The sequence below is a fragment of the Zingiber officinale genome, chromosome 3B (genome assembly GCF_018446385.1).
Source record: "Zingiber officinale cultivar Zhangliang chromosome 3B, Zo_v1.1, whole genome shotgun sequence".
Taxonomy (NCBI): domain Eukaryota; kingdom Viridiplantae; phylum Streptophyta; class Magnoliopsida; order Zingiberales; family Zingiberaceae; genus Zingiber; species Zingiber officinale.
In genome coordinates, this window is record NC_055991.1 from 103,253,599 (window position 1) to 103,264,173 (window position 10,575).

A 10,575-nucleotide genomic window follows, 5' to 3' on the forward strand; every position below is an offset into this window, starting at 1 on the left:
AGCTATCTAGCTGCAAATAAATTGCAAATACTGATCAGCAGCCTAGGGCTCTCGTATCCTCGTCCTGATCAACGACTGAGCACCCATGGTAACCAGAGTACCCTGCTCTGTCTGTCCTTACCCCTCAAGGCCCAAACCGAAGAAACCTTAAATCAAGTCTGTGACCACAACTCGGTGGCAAGCTAAAGTCCCTCCGGACTTCCTGTGTAAGATATCAAAAAATTTAAATAGATAGGGTTATTTGGGAAATAGCCTTATAGAATTTTTTCGGAATTTTTAGAAATTTTCTGGGAATTTTTCAGAGCTCGTAAGATGGGTTTTGAGGGGATCAATTTCGAGTACAGATAAGGCCTGTTTGGGATACCTGTTTAGGTGAGGAAATGTTTATAATTATAAGTTATTTTCTTTTCCTTTAATTCCCTTCCCAAGTGCCGTTTTCCCCAAACCCGACGCCGATCTCCTCCTCCCCGATTCCCTCTGCCCGAGCCCCTCTCCGGCGATTTCTCCTCTCCGCCTCTCGGTGTCGCCGGCGCAAGCAACCACCGGAGCTTTGCAGGGCGGGTTCTCCGTCCTCTCCCTCTTGAGGTGTGGATCCCTCCTCCCTTCCTCTCCCTCCTCTTCCTGCCCTAGATCGCCGACGGAGAGGTCTCGTCCACTGCGATTGAGTTCTTGCTGAGTTACCGGAGATAGGACGTTGGAGCTCGAAGGGTACCAATCATCTCCGGCAGAGTAGGCATCCTGGTGGTTGTTTCTTGCGAGCGATCGAGGTGATCCGGCGGAGCTAGGGCACGGCAGCGGGGGAATTGGTTCGCATCTCTCTCGGTAGATTGAGCTCTCTCAGTTCTTCTCCTCTATCTGTTCACTGGAGTTTGACTTGCAACTCCAAAATTGCTGGATCGAAGTGGGCGACATCACCAGGGAGAGTTTAATTGAGGTATGCTTCACCTTGAATCATACGGCTTCAAGATCTTGTTTGATTGATCTTCTTGGTGATGTTCTTTCTGTTCTGGAATAGAGAAAGCATTGGACCAGTATGTGGTGGATCTTCCCAGTTGCCGGTCACTGCCAAGTCCATTTCTTGGAGTTGTGGAGGTCTCGGCTGAAGAGTTAGGGATCTGTTTGAGGTGAGTTTAGTGTTGTGAATTAGGGTTTCAGCAAATCTTTTGCTATATGATTGGTTTTATGGATTGATCATTGGAAGAATTGATTATGGGTATCCTTTGTAGCTTCTTGCAGTGGGTTGTAGGGTTGTTAGCTACTGGTTTGCTGCCATCCCTCAAGGTAAGTGTCTACCACTAGTTTTCTTCCTAGTGTGAAATTGATTCATGGTTAAGGAATTGGAATTTAGCTTTGATATATTGATTTGGATTGAATCTTGGGCTGGTTAGCGGATTTAGAAGGCTTTGTGATGAGTTTGGATTAGTGTTTGATTGATGATGAATTATGTGGAAGAATTTTGTGTGTTGGATTTATGATGTTTGGTGGTCGATCAAATGGATTAAATGTTTAGGATTTGGAATTTGATTGTGATAAGTCGATTCGTGATGGTTATTTAGTAAATGATTTATGTAAATAGACACATGATCGTTATTGGTATGTGTTGGAGTGATTAGGGTTTGTATTGGGTTGGTATTTGTGGATATAGTGATTGGTTAATATAGATTGTTATTTGATCATTCTTTGGATTATTGGATTGATTGTTGGTTGGGTTTTAAATATGATGAGATTGATTATCAGATTTGATGGTTAGAGAGGGGGTCATGAGGATGATTATGCATGTTCGATGTATGATGTGTGGTGGATAATAATGGGATGTAATGGATGGATAATTTTCTGAATTAGAGTAGTGCCCATCTTGGAGTTTGTATTATGTGATGGTTTGATTAATTAGGGGTTGGTTGCATTTGATGAGTTCATGATTGTTATTAAGGATCATTGGATTATGTTTGGATTTAGGAAGAGTTGAATTTAAGGATGTGCCTATGATTTACTTTGGGTTGGATCATTTGGTGGAAACTAAACAGGGTTACCTAATCGACGTAGGATTAGGTATTGGGTTTAGGTTGTTGTTGATTATGTGATTAGCTAAACATTATATATATACCGTGTGATCGCAGGACTTGGATTCGGGACGAGCGTCTCGACATGGGATTTTCGGATGACGATCGACAGATAAGGCGGGTATTTCTTCCTTTACCTCTATGTAGAATTTCTTGTACTTAGTGCATGGTTGTTATCCGATGGATCAGACTGCTTTACCTTATATCATATCTGTTTGTTGACCTCCTGCTAGAGACTTATGCTTGATCTTTGAGGTGTTCCATTTAATTCATATACAGTCTCAACTCTTGATATCTACTCTATTGTGATTACACGTGTAGAGTATGTCTTGTAGGGATTGTCGGGTGGCTGGTATTATCATGCTGATTGGGTATATGATGTGGACTGTACATAGGTGGGTATGTGTATAGGAGTCATCTGGTTGACCGTGCATTTACATGTGGGGTGTATATCCGTATTTGTTATGTACTTTTGGAGGAGTTGTGTTGATTGCACGTCTGTGGTTTATACACGTGTCCGATGTGTTTTTATTGGAGGATATAGGTTGATTGTATATGTGGGGTTGTCCATGTGTGTCTGGTATGTTCATTGGGGATTATTGGTTGATTATACATGTGTAGTTGTATACATATGTTTGGTGGGATATGTGGAGGTATCATGACGATTATACTCATGTTGGAGTTATGAGGTTTGGGGTTGTTGCATGGATGATGATTATATATATATATCATGTTCATCATTCATTGCATCTGATGACCATTGTCTCCCTTGTGGTGAGAGAGTCATCAGTTGGTTTGGTTTAGCACCGCACACTCGGCCACTCATGGGTAGTGGTAGCTAGAGCAGTTGTCGCTAGTCCTGTCGTGCCACCCGGTCACGAGGTTTAGTGAGATCCGGCGTTGTGAGCAGTCAGGGACCCTGATGCTATGTAGTTAGATAGCTACTAGCGGATTGTCCGCCTCGACCACTATATAGTGGGCTGGAGGGTAGTACAGTCGTCACAGACCCAAGCCTCTCGGCCATACAGGGGTCGTGGTGTTCGGAGAGGTGGCGGGGGTGACCATGGAGCATGCATGCACTTTTGCATATGATGCACGGTGCATCTGGGGGTTATATTTGCATACATGCCTACTAGATACTAGTTGCATGTGTTTGTGGTATGTTGCATTTGTTTGCGATATGATTGTTGCATATGGTTGCCATACTGCATACATGTCATTTATTTTACATGTATATGCAGTCGTATCTATATTGCACAGGTGTCATGGGTATATCTGTTGCAGATCCAGTGAGTTTACTGATCATTGTACCATGTGTCGATTCCAGATTGGGTATGTATCCGTCATTATGTTAGTCGTGGTTTGTACAGTTTATGTCAGGTTATTATGTCAGGTATGTTCAGATGCATTGATTATGATGATATGATCATGTTCTTATTCCCTACTGAGACTGTATACTTGTGATCTCCATGTTTTATTTGTAGACCGTGCATTGTCTTTTCTATTACCCGCTGAGTTACCTATACTCACCACCGCATGTATATCTTCATGTTTTCAGGTAGATGGTTGGAGTGTCGCTCGGAGTATCCTGTCTGCCGGGTCCTACGTCACATCCGAAGATCGTGATTGTTTTCTTTTGTATATTCTTTTATTATTTTAGGCATTGTATTTGTGTATAGCCATGTGGCTATCTTAGGGTTTTGTTGTTGTGGTTATTGTATAAAGCCTAGCCGGCTAGCAGTGTGTTGTTTGTGTTGTATTGGGCTTTCCGTTTTCGTTTTTTCCGCTGTGTTAGTTTTCAGTACAGCCGTGTGGGCTGTTTTATATATAACTGCATGGTTGTGATTGTTTCATTCCAGCCGTGTGGGCTGTTATTATAACTGCGTGGTTGTGTATATAAATATTCCAGCCGCATGTGGCTGATGTATATTTCGTTTGTAGTGATGCTTCATATTGTCACCGGTACAGGGGAGATGCTGCCGGATTTTTGTCTGGCAGAGACTCCTTTGGGGGCGTGACAATTTAGTGGTATCAGAGCAGGTACGATACCTGCCTTGCTATGTGTTCTGGTTTTTCGAGATTTATCTGATACCAATTTTTGGTATCAGAGCAGGTACGATGCCTATTATTCGTGTTTTGGATTTTGTGTTTCGATTTTCTTGATGTGACTTTTCGGGTTTTGGGACCAGGCAGCAGCATGACATCTCCAGGCTATAGGAGGTATGTTTGCATATTGTTATCATTCATTTCTGTTGGTGTATGTATTGTTGCTCATGATAGTTAGCTATGACTTGTGTTAGTACTCTCTGGTTAGTACTTGCCTAGTTGATTATATTATGCATTTCATGTGTTGGGTCAATTACTGATCACGGTTGACCTAATGGAGATCAAGGATTACAGTCTCAGGGGATTCATCATATCATACTACCAGTAGTTTAGTGTCTATTACTACTAGTTGGTTGAGAGGTAGAGTCGTATACCAGTCTCGGTTATCATTAGTTGTGTAGTGAATGATATCTGTATACCCATGTTGACTCAGCTAGTAGAGTACCGGTTTACTCCTGTTGAGGATTGATTTACTTGGTTGACTTGTGTAGTTATGGTTTGACTTATTACCCTTGTTGACTTGGACAGTTAGGGTTTGATTTATCTTAGTTGGTTTTGTACGCCTGTTGTTTTGATTAGTAGAGTATTGATTTACTCCTGTTGGTTAGGTTAGTAGATTACCCTCCTTGACTTGGGTAGTGGTGGATCGATTTTACCTTAGTTAGTTTCATCAGTGGATGATTGATTTACTCTTGTTGGATCAGATAGTGTTGATCGATTTATTCTGTTGGTCCGACCAGTAGGGGACTGACTTACTCTATTTTTAGAGATTCCTATCTTTGGGATGTTTCATACTTGGTTAGATATTTGGCAGACACATTTGAGTGCATGACTTGTACCACTGTAGAGAAGACTGAATTAGTCGTATACCATTTTCGGCTTGGTCAGTCTGTAGAGGATTGTCGTATCCGATTTCATGGGGACTTTGACCATGGACTGTCTGTACCTGGTAGGATGACTTAGAAGGTACATTCAGATAGGATACCGTACAGTGTGGAAGAGTGTAAAGCTACCTGCTTAACACTTATGAGATATATCCATTACTAGGGTGTATGAGTTGGAGAGTACATTTGAATATATGATTTGTACTGGCGTAGGAGAGTTGAAGTTAGCTGCTTAACCTTTACGTAATCCGGTACCACGTGAAGGAAGAAGCAGAGAATGTTTTTGGAGATCAGGGCATTACTTAGTGATTTCCTTGAGGTGTTTGGAGAGAGAATAGTTCTCTACTTCTTCGTTAGCATGATGGATTATAAGGCGATGATCAGTCAACTCGCCTAACGTTGTTCCATGGGAGATCCTGACTCATGGAACTATTGGATACGATTAGATATCCTTGATATACCTAGTGATCTACGACCTGTAATGATACGGAGGTAGTGGTATTAGTTGAGTAATACCTAGAAGTTCCGATCATAACTAGGTATAATTTCAGCTGAAGATCTTCGAAGGGTAGAGCGTCGATTGACAAATATTTTGATCAGCTATTCAGTTGTAGCATTCCTCTATCTTTGTGTTCATTGCTCGATACTGGAGGTTTCTGAGCCTCAGGGTGGAGCAATCACAGTATGATGGGGTACAAGACAATGGTTAGACGACTCAGCTAACATTGTCTCTGTCAGGTGGCTTAAGACCTTGACCACGTGATCATTTTACCAGATCTTATAGTCTATATCTTATATAAGAGGGTTCGACCTTTTATCGATATTTGTCGAGGGACATTTATAGGATGATTATGAGGGTTGTGGAGATACCTTCTTGATGGGTAGACTTTTAGTCAGCAGGTTGTATGACCCTTTGACTTTGGATTGACATTCCTTTACTGTGGATAGTTGATTATTAGAAAAGATGAGATGATGAGATTTGACAGAATTTATGGATACATTTAGTTTGTTGGCGGTAGGTGTTGAGGGTTGGATGCTTTCATTTTTCTCTATCATTGTTTAGGAGACTATCTAGTATGATTGATTGATATTGAGGATGATTGAGATTGGTGGATATTGGGAGATCAGGTGTGGTGATATGTTATCTTTTGATGATCTATTAGTGGATATTTGATTTGATGATTTATTGTTTAGTATTTGATGCTGATAGAGACATGAGGAGTAGCACTTGTGTGATATTTATGGATTTGGTGATTTGTAGTTAGTGATCAGATCACAGATTTGTTGGGGATCTTATGGTTGAGAGTGTTTGTTATACGGATATTATGAGTCCTTGGTTTTACCATTTAGGCTTACAGTGCCCTAGATGTTTTTATGGACTCGATGTACTTGGTATCATTAGGGTGTTTGGATCAGTTTGCATCGTCTTTATTGGTGATGTTGTGATCTATTCTCGATCCGAGGTGGATCACGTACACTAGCTTCGTATAGTTCTAGGGATGTTTTGACGGGGACATCTATATGCGAAGCTTAGTAGTACGTATTGTGATTGTCTTTTGCGAGATTTCTGGACGCGTTGTCTTTAGTAGAGAGATATTAGTGGATCCATGGGAGTTAGAAGTTGTTATCAGTTGGAAGAAGTCATAGTCTATACCGGAGATTCGTTGTTCGTCTGGCTGGATATTATCGGAGATTAGTTGAGGGTTTATTCAGCATTATGCCGTTGACTGGACTGTCTAGGAATGGTATGAAACTTTCTTGGCTAGATGCTTGCGAGATCAGTTTAGATAGCTGCACATATCTTAGCCGTACTTTCTAGTGTAGACGGATTTGCACTCTACACAGATGTATCGTAATTGGGGTTTGGTGTAGTTCTGATGTAGCATGAGCGGAGTAGTCTCGTACCAGTAGTTAGAATTCTCGTGTAATGAGAATGAGATTCTTTATTGCCATGGGAGATTATGTGTGTGTTTCCGAGTCACTTCTTATCCGGGAGGAGTTACTGCAGGAAACACATTGATCGAGATTTGTGATACATTCGATTGATACCTGATGTATGGAGACTTGGAGCATTCTCTTTGGTGGAACGACATGAAGAGAGACATATCGCGGATTTTGCAGTTTGATGTCTAGTGTGTCAGCACGTGGAGGCTGAATATCAGAGATTAGCAGGATTATCTCCATTGATTTGAATACTAGAGTGGAGTTGGGAGCATGTTTTGATGAACTTTGTTGTGGGATTACCCAAGACATGGAGAGGATATAATGGTTTGGGTAATCATTGTTGGGCAACGTCTTACTCCCTAGCTATTGATTTGTAGGATAGATTCTTTTGGATTGAGTAGCTGGATTATACTCTAGAGGGATTTCCAGACTGGATGATGTATCTCTGAGTATTGTTTTGGATGGAGATCAGTGATTCATGTCATGGTTGTAATTACGGTTACAGCAGACTTTGAGTTAGGAGCTTCACTTTAGTATAGATTTTTACCCTTAGACTGATGGATAGCTGGACCGCCTTATACAGATGTTGGAGGATCTGAGGATAGTAAATTTTAGATTTTAGAGGTAGTTGATTTATCCACTGTTGGCTAGATGGCAGTGTGAGAGAAGCGGAAGTAGGGTGGACTCATAACCCACAGAGTCATTCTTTATGGTTGGAGATTTGTTCATCATACTTGGATAGAGTGGTATGCGAGTATGTTGCTTGGAGGTTATCATTGGATGAAGATCCCTGAGTTGACCAGTAAATTTGACGACCAAATTTTTATTAGTGGGGGAGAATGTAAGATATCAAAAAATTTAAATAGATAGGGTTATTTGGAAAATAGCCTTATAGAATTTTTTCGGAATTTTTAGAAATTTTCTGGGAATTTTTTAGAGCTCGTAAGATGGGTTTTGAGGGGATCAATTTCGAGTACAGATAAGGCCTGTTTGGGATACCTGTTTAGGTGAGGAAATGTTTATAATTATAAGTTATTTTCTTTTCCTTTAATTCCCTTCCCAAGTGCCGTTTTCCCCAAACCCGACGCCGATCTCCTCCTCCCCGATTCCCTCTGCCCGAGCCCCTCTCTGGCGATTTCTCCTCTCCGCCTCTCGGTGTCGCCGGCGCAAGCAACCACCGGAGCTTTGCAGGGCGGGTTCTCCGTCCTCTCCCTCTTGAGGTGTGGATCCCTCCTCCCTTCCTCTCCCTCCTCTTCCTGCCCTAGATCGCCGACGGAGAGGTCTCGTCCACTGCGATTGAGTTCTTGCTGAGTTACCGGAGATAGGACGTTGGAGCTCGAAGGGTACCAATCATCTCCGGCAGAGTAGGCATCCTGGTGGTTGTTTCTTGCGAGCGATCGAGGTGATCCGGCGGAGCTAGGGCACGGCAGCGGGGGAATTGGTTCGCATCTCTCTCGGTAGATTGAGCTCTCTCAGTTCTTCTCCTCTATCTGTTCACTGGAGTTTGACTTGCAACTCCAAAATTGCTGGATCGAAGTGGGCGACATCACCAGGGAGAGTTTAATTGAGGTATGCTTCACCTTGAATCATACGGCTTCAAGATCTTGTTTGATTGATCTTCTTGGTGATGTTCTTTCTGTTCTGGAATAGAGGAAGCATTGGACCAGTATGTGGTGGATCTTCCCAGTTGCCGGTCACTGCCAAGTCCATTTCTTGGAGTTGTGGAGGTCTCGGCTGAAGAGTTAGGGATCTGTTTGAGGTGAGTTTAGTGCTGTGAATTAGGGTTTCAGCAAATCTTTTGCTATATGATTGGTTTTATGGATTGATCATTGGAAGAATTGATTATGGGTATCCTTTGTAGCTTCTGGCAGTGGGTTGTAGGGTTGTTAGCTACTGGTTTGCTGCCATCCCTCAAGGTAAGTGTCTACCACTAGTTTTCTTCCTAGTGTGAAATTGATTCATGGTTAAGGAATTGGAATTTAGCTTTGATATATTGATTTGGATTGAATCTTGGGCTGGTTAGCGGATTTAGAAGGCTTTGTGATGAGTTTGGATTAGTGTTTGATTGATGATGAATTATGTGGAAGAATTTTGTGTGTTGGATTTATGATGTTTGGTGGTCGATCAAATGGATTAAATGTTTAGGATTTGGAATTTGATTGTGATAAGTCGATTCGTGATGGTTATTTAGTAAATGATTTATGTAAATAGACACATGATCGTTATTGGTATGTGTTGGAGTGATTAGGGTTTGTATTGGGTTGGTATTTGTGGATATAGTGATTGGTTAATATAGATTGTTATTTGATCATTCTTTGGATTATTGGATTGATTGTTGGTTGGGTTTTAAATATGATGAGATTGATTATCAGATTTGATGGTTAGAGGGGGGGTCATGAGGATGATTATGCATGTTCGATGTATGATGTGTGGTGGATAATAATGGGATGTAATGGATGGATAATTTTCTGAATTAGAGTAGTGCCCATCTTGGAGTTTGTATTATGTGATGGTTTGATTAATTAGGGGTTGGTTGCATTTGATGAGTTCATGATTGTTATTAAGGATCATTGGATTATGTTTGGATTTAGGAAGAGTTGAATTTAAGGATGTGCCTATGATTTACTTTGGGTTGGATCATTTGGTGGAAACTAAACAGGGTTACCTAATCGACGTAGGATTAGGTATTGGGTTTAGGTTGTTGTTGATTATGTGATTAGCTAAACATTATATATATACCGTGTGATCGCAGGACTTGGATTCGGGACGAGCGTCTCGACATGGGATTTTCGGATGACGATCGACAGATAAGGCGGGTATTTCTTCCTTTACCTCTATGTAGAATTTCTTGTACTTAGTGCATGGTTGTTATCCGATGGATCAGACTGCTTTACCTTATATCATATCTGTTTGTTGACCTCCTGCTAGAGACTTATGCTTGATCTTTGAGGTGTTCCATTTAATTCATATACAGTCTCAACTCTTGATATCTACTCTATTGTGATTACACGTGTAGAGTATGTCTTGTAGGGATTGTCGGGTGGCTGGTATTATCATGCTGATTGGGTATATGATGTGGACTGTACATAGGTGGGTATGTGTATAGGAGTCATCTGGTTGACCGTGCATTTACATGTGGGGTGTATATCCGTATTTGTTATGTACTTTTGGAGGAGTTGTGTTGATTGCACGTCTGTGGTTTATACACGTGTCCGATGTGTTTTTATTGGAGGATATAGGTTGATTGTATATGTGGGGTTGTCCATGTGTGTCTGTTATGTTCATTGGGGATTATTGGTTGATTATACATGTGTAGTTATATACATATGTTTGGTGGGATATGTGGAGGTATCATGACGATTATACTCATGTTGGAGTTATGAGGTTTGGGGTTGTTGCATGGATGATGATTATATATATATATCATGTTCATCATTCATTGCATCTGATGACCATTGTCTCCCTTGTGGTGAGAGAGTCATCAGTTGGTTTGGTTTAGCACCGCACACTCGGCCACTCATGGGTAGTGGTAGTTGGAGCAGTTGCTGCTAGTCCTGTCGTGCCACCCGGTCACGAAGTTT

At 41.4% G+C, this 10,575-nt stretch overlaps 1 long non-coding RNA gene across 2 annotated transcripts; it reads left to right on the forward strand.

The window, feature by feature from the left end:
* Positions 1-7,946: 7,946 nt before the first annotated feature.
* On the forward strand, positions 7,947-9,908 carry LOC121968480. 2 transcript variants are annotated; one of them, XR_006108171.1, is made up of 4 exons: positions 7,947-8,563; positions 8,645-8,753; positions 8,856-8,910; positions 9,747-9,908. It is a non-coding gene; the product is annotated as an uncharacterized LOC121968480 (long non-coding RNA). The 2 variants fall into 2 exon arrangements; XR_006108172.1 differs by lacking the exon at positions 8,856-8,910.
* The last annotated feature ends 667 nt before the right edge of the window (positions 9,909-10,575 follow it).